At 45.3% G+C, this 14,309-nt stretch overlaps 1 protein-coding gene across 4 annotated transcripts in view; it reads left to right on the forward strand.

The window, feature by feature from the left end:
- The first annotated feature begins 8,181 nt into the window (after positions 1 to 8,181).
- Positions 8,182 to 14,309, forward strand: part of Ac13E (Adenylyl cyclase 13E) — a 277,289-nt gene continuing 271,161 nt past the window's right edge. For 2 of the 4 annotated variants that reach the window (XM_067096065.1, XM_067096068.1), the window contains exon 1: positions 8,182 to 8,302. The gene's annotated coding sequence lies outside the window, so the exon portion shown is untranslated. Of the gene's footprint in view, positions 8,303 to 8,858; positions 8,979 to 14,309 lie in introns of those variants that run through there. The other 2 variants (XM_067096066.1, XM_067096067.1) reach the window with 2 other exon arrangements.

The following is a 14,309-nucleotide window of genomic DNA, read 5'->3' on the forward strand; positions in this document are numbered from 1 at the left end:
GATAACTTGGTAACTGCATGTGAGTTCAGAGCATTCCACCAACAGGGAAAGTTCATTGTTAGGTCATCCTGTCACGCAGACTTTTTCACTACTGGAAATTTAGATGCAAACACTTGTTTGCTGTGTAAGGGCGACAAATCGCGCCTCTCCTTTCTTGTGCTTCTCCCTTCAGATGTATATTAATCACTTTATGTATATTACCTGCTTTTATTTCAGATTCTTTATGTACCTCATCTTATGCATCATTGTACGGCATTTCCGCCGATATTTATAGGCCTATCTACCTGTTATATGCCAAGTAACGAATATTGTACGTACTTTTATGCTTATCAGAAAACACAAATTCTGTATAGACGCAGCGGGGGGCCTCGGGTCACCCACTACCTTTCCATCCACTTTTTGTTTTATAAACACCCGCCGAGAATAATAAAGGACCAGCCTCTCTTTTGACATTTCTCTTGAACCTCACACTGGTATCAAAGCTTGCACCATTGTATAAAAATATAAGATTTGTATGGAATCAAGAACAACAGAAATGCTTTGATACCATTATGTTCACATCTCATAAGGTTCTACAGTTGTATACTCCATACTATGAAACCTTGTTGGATACAGACAGTTCAGGATATGGGATTGTAGCTGTACTGATGCAGCGTAAAGATATGTACTCTCACTGGTTGCCTGAAAAATTTGCATCCCGTACTTAGGTTTATCCAAAACTTTTTGACAAATCACAGTTTTTTGGTGAGAATTGATGCTGTTCTGTCTAGAACATTTCCACTTGAAAATGGTGTTCCACAGAGAAGCGTCCTTAGTGACACACTTTTACTTTAGCAATTAATGATATCAGTAATAATCCACCTGTTGGCATTAAAAGTAACCTTTATATGGATGATTTTGCCATATATTATTCAGCATCTCGAATAAAAGATGCAGAACAAATTATTAATTAGAGCATAGTAAAAATAGGTGAATGGGCCTCGTCTGTAGGCTTCAAATTTTCCATAGATAAAACTCAAGCAATCATGTTTTTATAAAAATAAAAAGTGGAAAAAAAGTGAAGAAATAGATTTAAAATTTTTGGGATTAATATTCGATACTCACTTGAACCCGAAAGCCCACATAACATATGTAAAAGAGCATTAAATCTAATTAGAAACTATCAAACACTACTTGGGGAGCCGATAGACATATCCTTACTGTACTGTATAAAGCAATAGTTCTGTCTATCATTGATTACGGAAGCAAAGTATACGGCTCAGCATCGGACGCAGCGCTGAAAATGTTAGACCCTGTTCACAATGAAGGCCTTAGAATATGCTCAGGAGCCTTCAGATCATCACCAAAATCATCGTTACAAGTTGAATGTGGTGAACTGCTCTGTCTCTCCATAGAGAGCTAGTAACAATGAAAAGTGCTCTTAGAATTCAGACACGTGATTCTCCAACAAAAAATTATTTGAATTAAGAGGTGTATTCATAAATAACCATCCACCACCTCTCCCAATTAGAGCTAGGTCCACATTACGCAATATGTACAGGTGGATCTAAATCAGAGCACGGAGTAAAATATGCTGCAAAGTCCCAAGACAAAACTTATCAGTTCTCTCTACCTAATAATGCTTTAATATTCACGGCAGAATTGTATGCAATTGCATCAGCTGCAAAATAATTAAAGATACATCATTCAATAATTTTGTGATTTTAAGTGACTCGAGAAGCGCTACAGAAGCTATTCAGAGTTACAAATCAAAAAATAATATTGTAGGACAAATTAAATTATTTCTCCATAACTTATATAATAATGGAAATGTAGAAATACTTTGGATCCCTGTCCATGTAGGGACCAAAGGAAATGAAGATGCAGACAAAGCAGCCAAAGAAGCAACCCACATGACAAACTCAAATGTGAATATCCCTGTTACTGATTATGTAACACATAAAAGTGGGTATCATAAATAAATGGCAATATATGTGGAATGAAGAACCTGAAAGTAATAAATTAAAACAAATAAAACCTAATGTTAAAAAATGGTGTTCATCATATCAGAGAGAGAGAGAGACACGTACTGTACAAGCAATTCTAACACGTCTCAGAATAGGCCATACTCGTCTGACACACGGACGCTTAATGAGCAGCCCACGTGGCCCGCCTTCCAAGTGCTCAGAGTGCAGGGTGATAATAACGGTCAGAAATGTGTTATGTGAGTGACCAAAGTATGACCAACAGTGACTGTCAACTTTTGGGAAGAAATCAATGAATGAAACTTTGTCAGAATCTTTTACATTTTCAGTCGTTCCGATTTTGATGTTCAAGAGGAACTGTGATTTAATTAATAAAATATAAAAGTAATCAAATAATAAAAGCACAAAAACCCTTATAGCATTTGTCGAATTTAATAAAAAAAAGCAAATTTCCAAAATATTACTTGACTTATATTCTGAATTTTAATATACCTTTTTAGTGTGTATGTAAGGAAGCATGAGTAAATGTATTTATTGTATGTATGTGTTCCAGTATAAGAGCATGCGCCTATGTGCAGTTTTTAATTTCGTTTTAATTAGTCCATCATTGTACTGAATGACCTATTGAGTCCTAGTGCTTGGCCTCAAGCCTAGACCTGGTATTTTAATCTAATCCTTTGAGCCTGTCCTATGAGAGCTGAAAGTCAGCTCAGTGGTTTGGTTAAACGACTTTAATAATAAAAAAATAATAAGAAGACGGCCATTGAAGTTGAGCTGCTTGTTGCAGCATCAGACAGTAAAGCTGTTTGGGTTGCGAAGAAAGCTGCAGCGTGAAGGATGTTAAAGCAACAGTAGGCTGATGAGGCACAAAGGATGTTGAAGCAACAGGCAGCTGAGGTGGGGAAGGATGAGGGTGACAATGAATCTTGTTCCATTTCCAAAGACGAACGTCTCGTGTGTGGGAACACTTCAAAATTCACTTGAATTTCCCTTTCGCTTCCACTGTCGCTTCATCATCCTCTTAGCAAAGCAGAGGAGCTCCACTTCCATGTAGGGGTAGAAGAACCGGTCAACCTCAGGGAAATCCTTCCCAATCTTCTTCAGGAAGAGATTCCACTGGGCCTCTCTGGAAGTTGGCTGAAGGTACTCCAACAGTGCCTTCTTGGCCACTTCAGCACTTAAAATAAAATAAAATGATATATTGTTAGTAAATGCACAAAAGTAATATATTTCATTGCAGAAATGAAAAACAGAAAAAAATTGGACAATGAAAAATTTCTATATAGTTAACATTATGAAACTCAGACATTAATCAAAAGTTCATCAGTATGTTTGTTAAATGTTTCAAGATTGAAAATAATGAAACATTACCTTATCAAGGATGCACTCATCACCCTCCTGCTCAGCAAACTTCTTCTTCTTCGTAGGTCTCCTTTCTTTGATGGTGGGGATGATGCTCACTTCGTCATCATCTTATAGAGGGATGAATAAATTTGTTTGTATTTAGCATTTCCCAACGTTTTGAGAGAGAGAGAGAGAGAGAGAGAGAGAGAGAGAGAGAGAGAGAGAGAGAGAGCGAGTGTAATTGTCGTAAGTGAGTGCTTCGGTTGTTGGAAGAGGGATGAGGTCGTTAGGTTGTTTACGGCGCTGTCTGTCTGTGGAATATGTGAAGGATTTTTCTGTTTTGGAGTGAGTCTTGAGTCAGAGCTAGTGCTGGTCTGTCGTTTGGTCTTGAACAGTTTTTTTGTGTGCTTTTTGAGAGTTGTTGGTTTTCCTTGTTAGTGTACTGTTCTTGTTGTGTATATAGTTCTATCTTCTTTTTTTATGTTTCCTTGTTTTGTTTGTGTGGTTTTGGGTGCTGTGTTGGCGACCGTGGACGCCTTACTCCATCTTCCAGCAACTGAGGATCAGGGTGAGTGTTGTGTACTGTTTTTTGTGGTTTTGAATTCCGCCACAATCTCCACCAGCAGCAACATGTATGTCAGAGCATCAGGAAGGGCAGCAGCAGCAGCCAACTGTAAAGAAAGAAAATTTAAATGTATTAATAATTTTGGAAACAGCATATAAGAAACATGGAAACCTTTGTATTGCGATATTTAATAATCAGGAACAAACAAGATATGAAACTAGTACAGGGCAGAACAATTACCTCTTTCAATCCAAAGGCCTTTGGCTTCTTCTGATAGACAATGTGTTTCCCAAAGAAGCTGAACATTGGCAGGATCCACTTCTCCCTGTCCGTGAGGTCCCTCACTGCTGCCTGGCCACTCTTTGTCTTTGTCCACTGCACAAACCTCGTTCTTACGGACTTCAACCACATGTTGAGCTGAGCTACAGTCAAAGGCAGTTTGAGGGACTTGGCCTTGGCTGCCAAGAGGCACGTCTTCTTCACCACATTTTTGAAGTCCGTAAGGTCCCTGTCATACAGGAAGGGGTGCTTCTGCAGCCATTCCCCCAACATCCTCTCGGTGTCGTCGGATAAGCGATGATGCTGCTTGCTGCTTTCCTCATCTGTCGTTGACTCCTTGTCATTGCCAGGGATTTCCAAATCACTGACCTCCATGGACAGGGACTCCTCCTTGAAGACTTGCACTTGGGGGTCATCCTTGACAGATGTACATTATGCAGAAGAGGAGCCTGGAGAGATGGCCTGTGAGGCATCTTTATACGAACAATCTTCTTGACCTTGACAACGTTCGGGGCATGGTGAATGCTAAGCAGTGCAGGTCACATGTAGAGGTCAGGGAAGATGAAAGATGAGTGAGAATGAGGATGGAGATCCTGGGATGTTCCCTTTCATGCCTGCGAAGCACGTGACTCAGTCAGACTACTGCCCATCCCCACTGCACAGTCTGTGGTGTAGCCTAGTACAATGGTGTGTGTTGTACTGGATGGTGCATGTTGACATTGCTAGTTACATCTGACGTAATCAAATGCTGATGTCGTCTCGTCAGTTGTGAAGACATTACGACATAGTTGCGTCATGCAGCATGACATGACGACTTTTGACAGTAGTCGTGACTCGACCGTATAGGTGCTGTGCAGCCTTGCACATATGCCATCACTTCACGGACATCGCCAATCTCAGCGACGCGGTTACAAATCATGCCGATTTGGTCATACCTAGAGCCTAACCATGTGGTAATGAGCAAATTACAACGGTCGCGGTCTTGTAAGAGACCCATCCATCGCACCGATGGTGGCCTCTTTCGAGCACACGCGTGTGTGCATTTGTGCGTCACATCTTCGGAGGGACCCAGACAAAGAGAAAAACAAAAGCACCCCATTTTCTCTCACTCAAAGAACGCAATTTCTACCAGACAATATTTCAGTCTGTTTCTCCCTAACCATTGTTGTCTCGATTTATGTACAATCACCACTACTTGCGTTGCCATACAAGCATTCTAATCATGTACTCACAATGTTCCATCGAATCTTCTGTATCAAATTGTATGTGTGTTTCTGTTTGTGAAGACGCCAAACGTCTCGCCATTTCACATGTATTATGCTATTGCATTGTATTAATTAAAATCTGTCTCACATCTCATGCAATTGGCCATATGTAGAAGTTCCTGGCCTTTCCATTGAAACAACAGCATGTTCATTCATTCAGTAAGGAACCACCAATAAACCAGTCAACACCCAGCCAGTATGTCACTCAATCCCGTCCTAAGAGCTTGTATACACAAAGCAAGTGAATCAGGCAACTAGCCTCTCAGTTTGTGCTGTGCATTTGGAGTATTCACACACGTTCTTTGTTTTACAGTGGATCTTACGAAGACTGTAATTAAAAATGTGTCCAAGTTATTGTATAGTGAGATGTTATATTGAGGAGGAGGTTACTCAAGAAAAGCGAAATTGGGTAAGGGAGTGGATAAAAAGGAGAAATGAACATGGGGCTTCAGCAACTCTTTTAAGAGAGCTGTATTGTGAAGATCCCAGTGAATATAGATCCTGCTTAAGGATGTCCCCAAGAGTTTTTGATAAGCTACTTAATGCAGATGGCCCGGAGATACAGAAAAATGGTACCTTGATGAAAGATGCATCACCAGCTAAAATCAAATTAGAGTTAACCCTCACATATCTAACAACTGGATACTCATTCAGAAATCTGCAGCACTACTTTCGGGTTTCAGTTGCTTCAGTTTCGAAGATTATCCCAGATATTTGTGACAATTTACACCAAGCTGCATGAATATATGAAAATTTAAGTTTTATGACCTATTTTTTTACATGTTGTTTGTATAATGATTTGCTCTACCTTATTTTTTGAAAATAAATTACTTTTCTAGTACAAAAATAAAAAAAATATACATATTTTCTGTAACAAAATAGATTTTTACTTAAAAAATAAAAAAAAATATTACTATAAACTTTTATGCTTCAGTATAAAATTGTTGTCAACTGTTGCAAAATGCATTTCTACTCTGGGACATAAATAATCTTTATTTGTTACAAAGTAAATAATTGTTCTAGTTAAAAAATTAGAACATTCCTTTGTTACAAAAATAAGTTTCTCCTCTTTCCAAGAATCAGAACGGCTTTATTTGAAATATGTATAAATACTTGCTGTAAAATTTGCTCTTAAAAAAAGAAAAATCTGCTCCTTAGCATTACAAAGAAAAAAATAATTATGGTAATTCCTGTAAAATAAGTGAAAATATTTACTTATTTCATGATTTATAGTAAATTATCATGGCAGGACAGAATGAGTCATTAAAGAATCAAAACAGTGTCACTGAATTTTTGTATCAAAATATATGTCTAGAAAAGATTAGTACGGTTTAATAGGTTAGGCCTAGGGATGTGCAGTGTTCAGCTACAAATTAAAGCACATATGTAGCCTAATGTAGCCTGACTTGTTTGATTAATCAATGTACTCACCAAATTACTTTGTGATGCTCGTTTTAGTGTTCCTTGTTTCATTATGTCTTTCATTAGTGGAAACCATTTAATTGCAGGCTTATACATATCTTGAGTACCAGCACCAGATCTTTCTGACTGTTCTACTTTACTTTGTTCTTGCTTAAATGTTGTCCTTAAACTTTTAATTTTCTGCTTTACATCATTAACTGTATAGTTTTCAATTTCCATTTTCTTGCATATGTCCATGAGAGCACTCTGTCGTGCCGCCTTGTTTCGATATGCATGTTCCACAAACACTCATGCTCCATATACAATAGTGCAAACTTGTATGTTACATCTTCAGTCCACTTCGAGGGCATTTCTGAATATATAAAACAAAACGATGACGAGTAAAATAAAATTCCGGTACTATATATTCGGCACAACGTCTGTGCTGATCTTGCTGCAACTGAGCTGGAAATTCAAGTGCATGTTCACACGAGTCAAGTAGGTAGCAAGTACAGTAGCTTGCCAGTGGTGAATGGAGGGGAAGCAACTTGCCTCAAAATAGACCTCGTGTCCATTCACTTGACTTGCTCTTCTGCTTGACTCTCAACTTGCTTCTTACTTGACTTGCACAAAATATTGATCAAGTGTAATGTTTACACACATCAAGTTACTTGAAGCAAGTTACTTGCACACTTGACTTGCCTCTCTACTTGACCCGTGTAAAAGGGGCTTTGCCCTATGCTACTTGCCTTCAGAAGAGAAGCAGTCCACTTGCTCACTTGACTTGCAATTCTACTTGACCCGTGTAAAAGGGGCTTTAGAAGGAATAGCTTCATGTGGAAGATTATATACACGTATATACAGTATATATATATATATATATATATATATATATATATATATATATATATATATATATATATATATATATATATATATATATATATATATATATATATATATATAGGCTATAATTCAGACATACAAACATACGTGTTTATGTATGTGTAAACTTTCGTGGAAAGTGATTGCTAATGATACGCATGTCGCTCTAGGCTATTTGCATTGAACGCAATGACCGCATATGGCATCCATTCATTTTTTGCATGATAAAATATGCAGATTCCCAGATACGTTTTATCAGTTGTTGGTCATTCCTTCCAAGCTACGTGACTTATTTTCGTAATATATAAAGTTTATTACTTGCATAATGAGTTTCTGTTCCAAATATTTAATTGAATGTTTTATTGTCAAGGGTTATTCAGCCTTAAACTGACATAAAATTTTATTATTATGATTATTATTACATAATAATAATAATGAATAAATAAAAGCAAGAATTGCTCGATTTCGTCAGAGTCGAAAACGAGTCTATCCTTAGTTTTGATCAAAATGGCTACGAGTATATTCTCTTTTCCCTTTGCGAATACGTAAACCAAGTTATTTCTCTGTCATATACCCCCTTCAGGATCATGTACAGTACGGTGAGTTAGTGCTAAACAATTTATATGTGTATATAAATGACAATCTATTTAATTCTCCGAGACTAAGTTGTTCTTAGCAAGGTTTTAAAACCCCGATGGAAGGGAGGGAGTGCCCAGTCTTGTTTGACAGTAGGCAACAGTCTCAGATTATCCCAGTGGAGAAAAACTTCCCTGAATTGATTTTTAGACAGCCCAATTTAGGCTTTAAGGTCCAGGCCATATGTGTTGGGCCAAGGCCGTAATCTGAGCCGCCATCGCCGTGAATGACACTTGTAGCAAGCTGTAGCGTAGGCCAAGGCTTTTCAGGCTACAGTTTGACACATGACAGGCATTTGTTCGTGCACGATATGCAAATCGTCGGTCATTTACGTCAGGAAGGATTTACGGCGGAGGTGGAAACGGCCGTTGAGCTTTCAGACCAGGTGGTTAGGCAGGTTAACTAGTGTCCTGGAGGTGGGAGGACCCCCGCCTGTCCGGACGTAAACAGTCGGCCCTTTACATTAGGAATTACTTTCAGAGCAGGCTGGAAACGGCCGTTAAACTCTTGAGCAAGGTGTTAGGCAGTAACTGCCGCCAGGTAGGCGGGGATACCCGCCTGCCCGCATGTAAACAGTCCAGTTTGCCTTCGGCTGTCATGCGTAGCAGACGTGGTTTCGGATCTCTCTGCCAGACTGTCGTTAAGCTCATATGATCCCGGCGGGATCTTTCTGTATTTTTGTGTATATATTGCGTGTGTTTGATATTTATTAATACAAACCCACGATTTGTGATAACCTTGCGTAAGCGTCAATCCCTGTGCTGTGTCTTGGGTTTGACAGCCAAGGGCGGATTTTGAGAAGCGTAACTGAATGGTAATGCTTCTCTTCCAGTAGCCCTTTATTTAGATACTGAAGGTGTCCCCCTGTAAGTTTAGAAATATTAGATTGGGACGTGATGTCTTCGCTCCCCTACGTTGATCGGGACGTAAGAATCCGCTGTATTATTGCAGTAAGAGGCAACACGCCATAATGACAGAGAAATATGTTTTTCTGACAGATTTTGATGTGTTTAGCAGTTGTTCCGACACAATGTACAAACCCTCGGTCCTTTACATTAGGGATTACTTTCAGGCGTAGGCTAGAAATGGCCGTTGAACTTCAAACAAGGTGGTTAGGCAGTTGACTACTATCCGGGAGGCAGGGGTACCGCCTGCCCGGGTGTAAACATTCCAATTTGCTTTTGGCCGTTGTAGCATGCGGACGTTGTCTTCACGCTCTCTGCCTGACTGCTCTTTTCATCACTTTTTGGTGGGAAATCTTTGTTTGTTCTCATTATTTTCAGTATAGACAAGTCTTCTAAACCTTCCTATCCCCAGCGTGTGTGTCCTGGGGTAGGAGGGAAGAGATGTAATTCATTTAGGTCTAGCGTCGATGCGGACCCACGTGCTCTCTGCCCATCTTGCAGGGGGCTTGTGTTTTCGCGCGACACTCCTTGTGGTGAGTGTTGCTCTTGGTCCCCCGAGCAATGGAGGAAGTTCGAGGGGAGGAGACGTTACCGTCATAAGCCCACCAAGGAGTCGTCTGAGGGTATTACGCCCCCGATGACTCCGGTGTTGGCGAATGTGTCGGGTTCGTTTCTCCCTCCCGGCGAGCTTCCCCTTCTTGCTTCCTCTCCTTCGGGTGAGGACTCCCCCTCCCTCTTCTTCATTCGTCTCATCGGTTGTGGAAGGGCGCGGGGGAGAGTTGGACCGGGACATCTTCTCGGGGGCCTCTTCCTGTTCTGGAGGAGAGTTTTTTTCCTCCAGAGCGGGTAGAGGCTTCCCAAACTAACCCGACTTTCACTTCAGGTCTCGGGCTGGATAGCCAGGCAACTGACTCGTCATCAACCTGGCTACACCTGGGCCTACCTGGCACGTTACTGGAGGGACTGGTCTCTCATCTTTTCACCACTCCTGTGACCACTCACTCCGCAACAACATCTGTCACCATGCCTACTGTAGGTTCGCCCAGCTCCCGATATCGGTAGCCTCGCGCCTGAATACCCAGGTCTCGGCTTCCCCTGCCATGCATCATGCGGTACCACTTCCTCCTGGGTTCCTGGCCCCGTTCACACGACCGGGCCCCTCCTACATGGTGACGTCATCCTTCCCTTATGTGACTGTCGCTGCTCCCGTTGCTGACCCTGGCTCGTCTTTGACTATGGTTCCTCGCTTCTCGATCCAGCTCGGCTCTTCGTCTGTTCCTCTCCCCATTCCTTCGACACTGGCGCGGCCCAGCCTGGCTACCCACGCACCACCCATGCCTGCATTCCCGGCCCCGCCCACTTCCATTCCTGGCCGACGCGGTTGCTCCCGCCCAGGTAAGTGCTGGCCCATGCACCTCAGTCTCTACCCGGGATGTGCCTTCTGCTGCAGCCCCTCCTCCTGTTCCTGAGTCTTCGGCTGCGCCTGCTTGGTTTGGGGATCTGATGGCAATACTGAAGAAGATGATGATGATGTCTAGAAAGGTGTCGTCTTCGTCTTCTTCTGCTGCCTCTTCTGCTTCTCCTTCCGAGGCTTCGTAGTTGAAGAAGAAGAAGCCTGCCTCTCCCCCCCCCTAAGAAGTCTCGCACTGAGACTTCCAAGGGTCTGCCTCCTTCCACAGGGAAGGCAGTGGGATCTCTCGTCGGCTCTTCCCGATCCTCGGATCAGGTAACCGCTGCCCTGGCCTCCGGGTCAGCCACATCGGGAGCCAAGGGCGTGCAGACCAAGGTCTGCCCCCCCCCGCTGTGCCTAAGAAAATTCCTGCTAAGGCCAGTGAGTCCGCGTTGGACACTCGTACTCGAGTTGCTCCGAGTACCCGGGTCCCCAAGGAGACCCAGGTACCCCAGGCTGATACGGGAGAAACCTCTCACCATACAGACCAGGGCGTAGGGCGAGAGAAAGAACCTGGGCATGCAGGTGTCCCGGCTCCTCCTGCTGGCACTCCTGTGAGTGCCAAGTCAGGTTCCCGGGTTAGTGCTTCGCGAGCGCCAGGAGTGGTGGAGAAGAGGTCCCCTGCTCAGTCTTCCCGAGAGGCTACGGCCTCGAAGAAGACTGGGGTGCGTCCAGAGGACAGCGCAAGCTCGTGCTAACCAGACGTGCGCTCGACTCTTCCCAGTCCCCGGCCACGTTCGCGCGGCCAGCCTGGCTCGGGGGAAGTAAGCGCGTGGCTCGGTTCACGCGAGCCGCTGCGGTCTCCTTGGGAGACCGCTTCGCCTAGGCTAAAGCAGTCTCCTCGACCCGGGCTGCCGTCACCACCGCCGGTTGGTGACCGCTCCCGGCCCACTGTCTCTGTTGGTTCTGCCAGCAAAGCCAGTGGGAGCGCCCGATCCTCCTTGCCTGTCCCCTCCGCCCCTTCGGCTCCTTCCAGGGCCCGCAAGTCGTACAGGAAGAATTCTGGCGAGTTTTCTCCTCGAGAGTTCTACTTCGTGGGCGTACGAACCTGGCTCGGTCCTTGGCTTGACCAGGTCTTATGCCTGCGTGGTCCAGGAAGGATCACGGGTTTGCCGAGGTTCTCCCTCCTGCAGGGAGAGTAGATCGGGAGGACTGCACTCTGGAGGGACTCGAGGGTCCTCTGCCCCAGGATGCGGATACCCCCCGAGATACAGAGGACGTTTGCAGAGGTTATTGCGCTGATTCGTCAGCACAATGACCTTGGGAAAGGGACCACGGCCTCTTCTGTGGATCGTCCGTCGCGTCTCGAATCCTTTTGGGGCCCAAGAAGGAACCCAAGGCTTCGGTGGGGCTGCCGTGGTCCACGCTTGCCGAGGGGGTCCTTAACCAAGTGAACAGTCTTGTGTCTGGGCAAGACAGCTCGCTTCATTCAGGCCGCTTGGATAAGCGTCTTCCTCCCCCTCTGCCTCGCCAGAAGCGCTCTTACACTCCAGCTGTAGGGGCGTTACTGACTAAGCAGGTTGACCCGGACCTGACTCGTCTGGATCCGGGTCTGACGCTGCAGCAGCTTGCTGGAGAGAGTATCTCCCTCTCCCAGCAAGAAGCTGCAGCCCTGGAAGCCACCGCCATGGCGGCCTTCCAAGCAGTCTCCTGGCTCGATCTGTGGTCCTTCACAGTATCGAAGGTAGCTGCTTCCTCGGGCGCCATCGTACCTGGGGGTAGGGCTATCTCCTACCTCGCCCACCAGACTGCAAACCTGTGGGCAAACCTGGTTCTGAAGCGGAGAGATGCCGTTCTCTCTCGCTTCTCTAGGTCTGTAGGTCCCGAGTCAGCTATCGCCCCTAGGAATGGACCGTTGCTGGGTTCCTCCTCTCTGTTCCCCAGAGAGTGGTGGATGCCGTTGTAGACAAACGCCAGGCCGATGACAGCGACCGGCTTGTCCACCAGGCAGTGGCCAAGACCTCCGGGTCTTCACATTCCACTGCGGCCAGGTCTTCAGGCCAGGCTTGCACTTCCTCAGCCCCTAAGAAGTCCCAGTCTTTGAAGGGGTCCCAGGGAAACACCCAGCCTTCTTCTTCCTCAAGAAGGGGGGCGTCCTTCCCGCCCTTTTCTGCCCACTTTCCAAGCCGGTAAAGGGGGCAAAGGGAAGAAGGGGAAACGCTAGGGGCGGCGTTCCCCCCCAACAGCTGCTGAAGGTTGGGGGGTGCCTGTCGAGCCATTGGGCAACATGGCAGCGACACGGAACTGAGACCTGGATAGTGGATGTCCTTTGGGAGGGATATCTACTACCCTTCGAGTCTCGGCCACCCTCACCTACACTCCGGTCCACCTCCAAACTTATGTACCTGGATCTTTGAAGGACACTGCACTACAGCAAGAAGTGCAAGCCATGCTGAGCAAGGGTGCTGAAGAAGTTGTGTCGGACTAGTCTCCAGGCTTTTACGGCTGTGTCTTTCTCATAGAGAAAGCCTCAGGGGGATGGAGACCGGTCATAGACCTCTCTCCCCTGAACCGTTTTGTTCGCCAGACTCGGTTCACGATGGAAACAGTGCAATCCGTGCTGGCCTCCATCAGGGAGAACGACTTCATGCTTACGGTGGACCTGAAGGATGTGTATTTCCAAATACTCATTCATCCGTCCTTTCGCAAGTACCTCCGCTTTCTCCTCGGGGAGACGGTCTTCCAGTTCAGGGCACTTTGTTTTGGGCTGCTGACTGCTCCCCAGGTGTTCACAAGAGTCTTCTCTCTCATGTCAGCTTGGGCCCACTCGCACGGGATACGTCTACTGAGGTATCTCGATGACTGGCTAGCCCTGGCGGGCTCTCGCTCGCAGTTGTTACAGGACAGGGATCGGCTCCTCGAGTTTTGCCGGGATCTAGGGATTGTAGTAAATCTTGAGAAGTCAGATCTCGCCCCCAAGCAGAGGATAAAGTACCTAGGCATGCTGATAGACACGATGGCAGCAAAAGTCTTTCCCTCGGACTCACGAATCAGCAAGTTCAGGCAGGCAGCACAACTGTTCCTGTCACGACAGGAGCAGCCAGTTCGGCAATGGCAAGTCATTATCGGTCACCTGTCGTCTTTGGAAAAGCTAGTACCTCATGCGCCTCTTCACCTGTGGTCTCGTCAGTGGAGACTAAAGGAGTATTGGTCCCAGTCCCGAGACCCCCAGTCCTTCCTCATCCCTCTTTCCAAGGAGGTGAGGGAGGACCTTCGCTGGTGGTCAGACGACGGGAACCTCTTGATAGGAGTATCCCTGCATACTCCCCCTCCGGACATGCTTCTGTTCTCAGATGCATCGACCGAGGGATGGGGTGCACACCTGGAGGAGTTGCTGACTTCGGGAGTGTGGCACTGAGACGACAAGCGACTTCACATCAACATCCTGGAACTCAAGGCGGCCTTCCTGGCCCTCCAAGAGTTCCAGGATCGAGTGATGGGACACTGTGGTACTGATGAGCGACAATACCACTGTAGTGGCATACGTCAACAAGCAGGGGGGCCTGGTGTCCCGCCAGCTTCATCAGTTGACGATGCAGGTGCACGAGTGGGCCACGACTCTCGGTAGAGCTGTCAGCCAGGTACATTCCAGGCAAGAGGAATGTTGTGGCAGAA

Source organism: Macrobrachium rosenbergii, chromosome 52, assembly GCF_040412425.1.
Source record: "Macrobrachium rosenbergii isolate ZJJX-2024 chromosome 52, ASM4041242v1, whole genome shotgun sequence".
Classification (NCBI taxonomy): Eukaryota; Metazoa; Arthropoda; class Malacostraca; order Decapoda; family Palaemonidae; genus Macrobrachium; species Macrobrachium rosenbergii.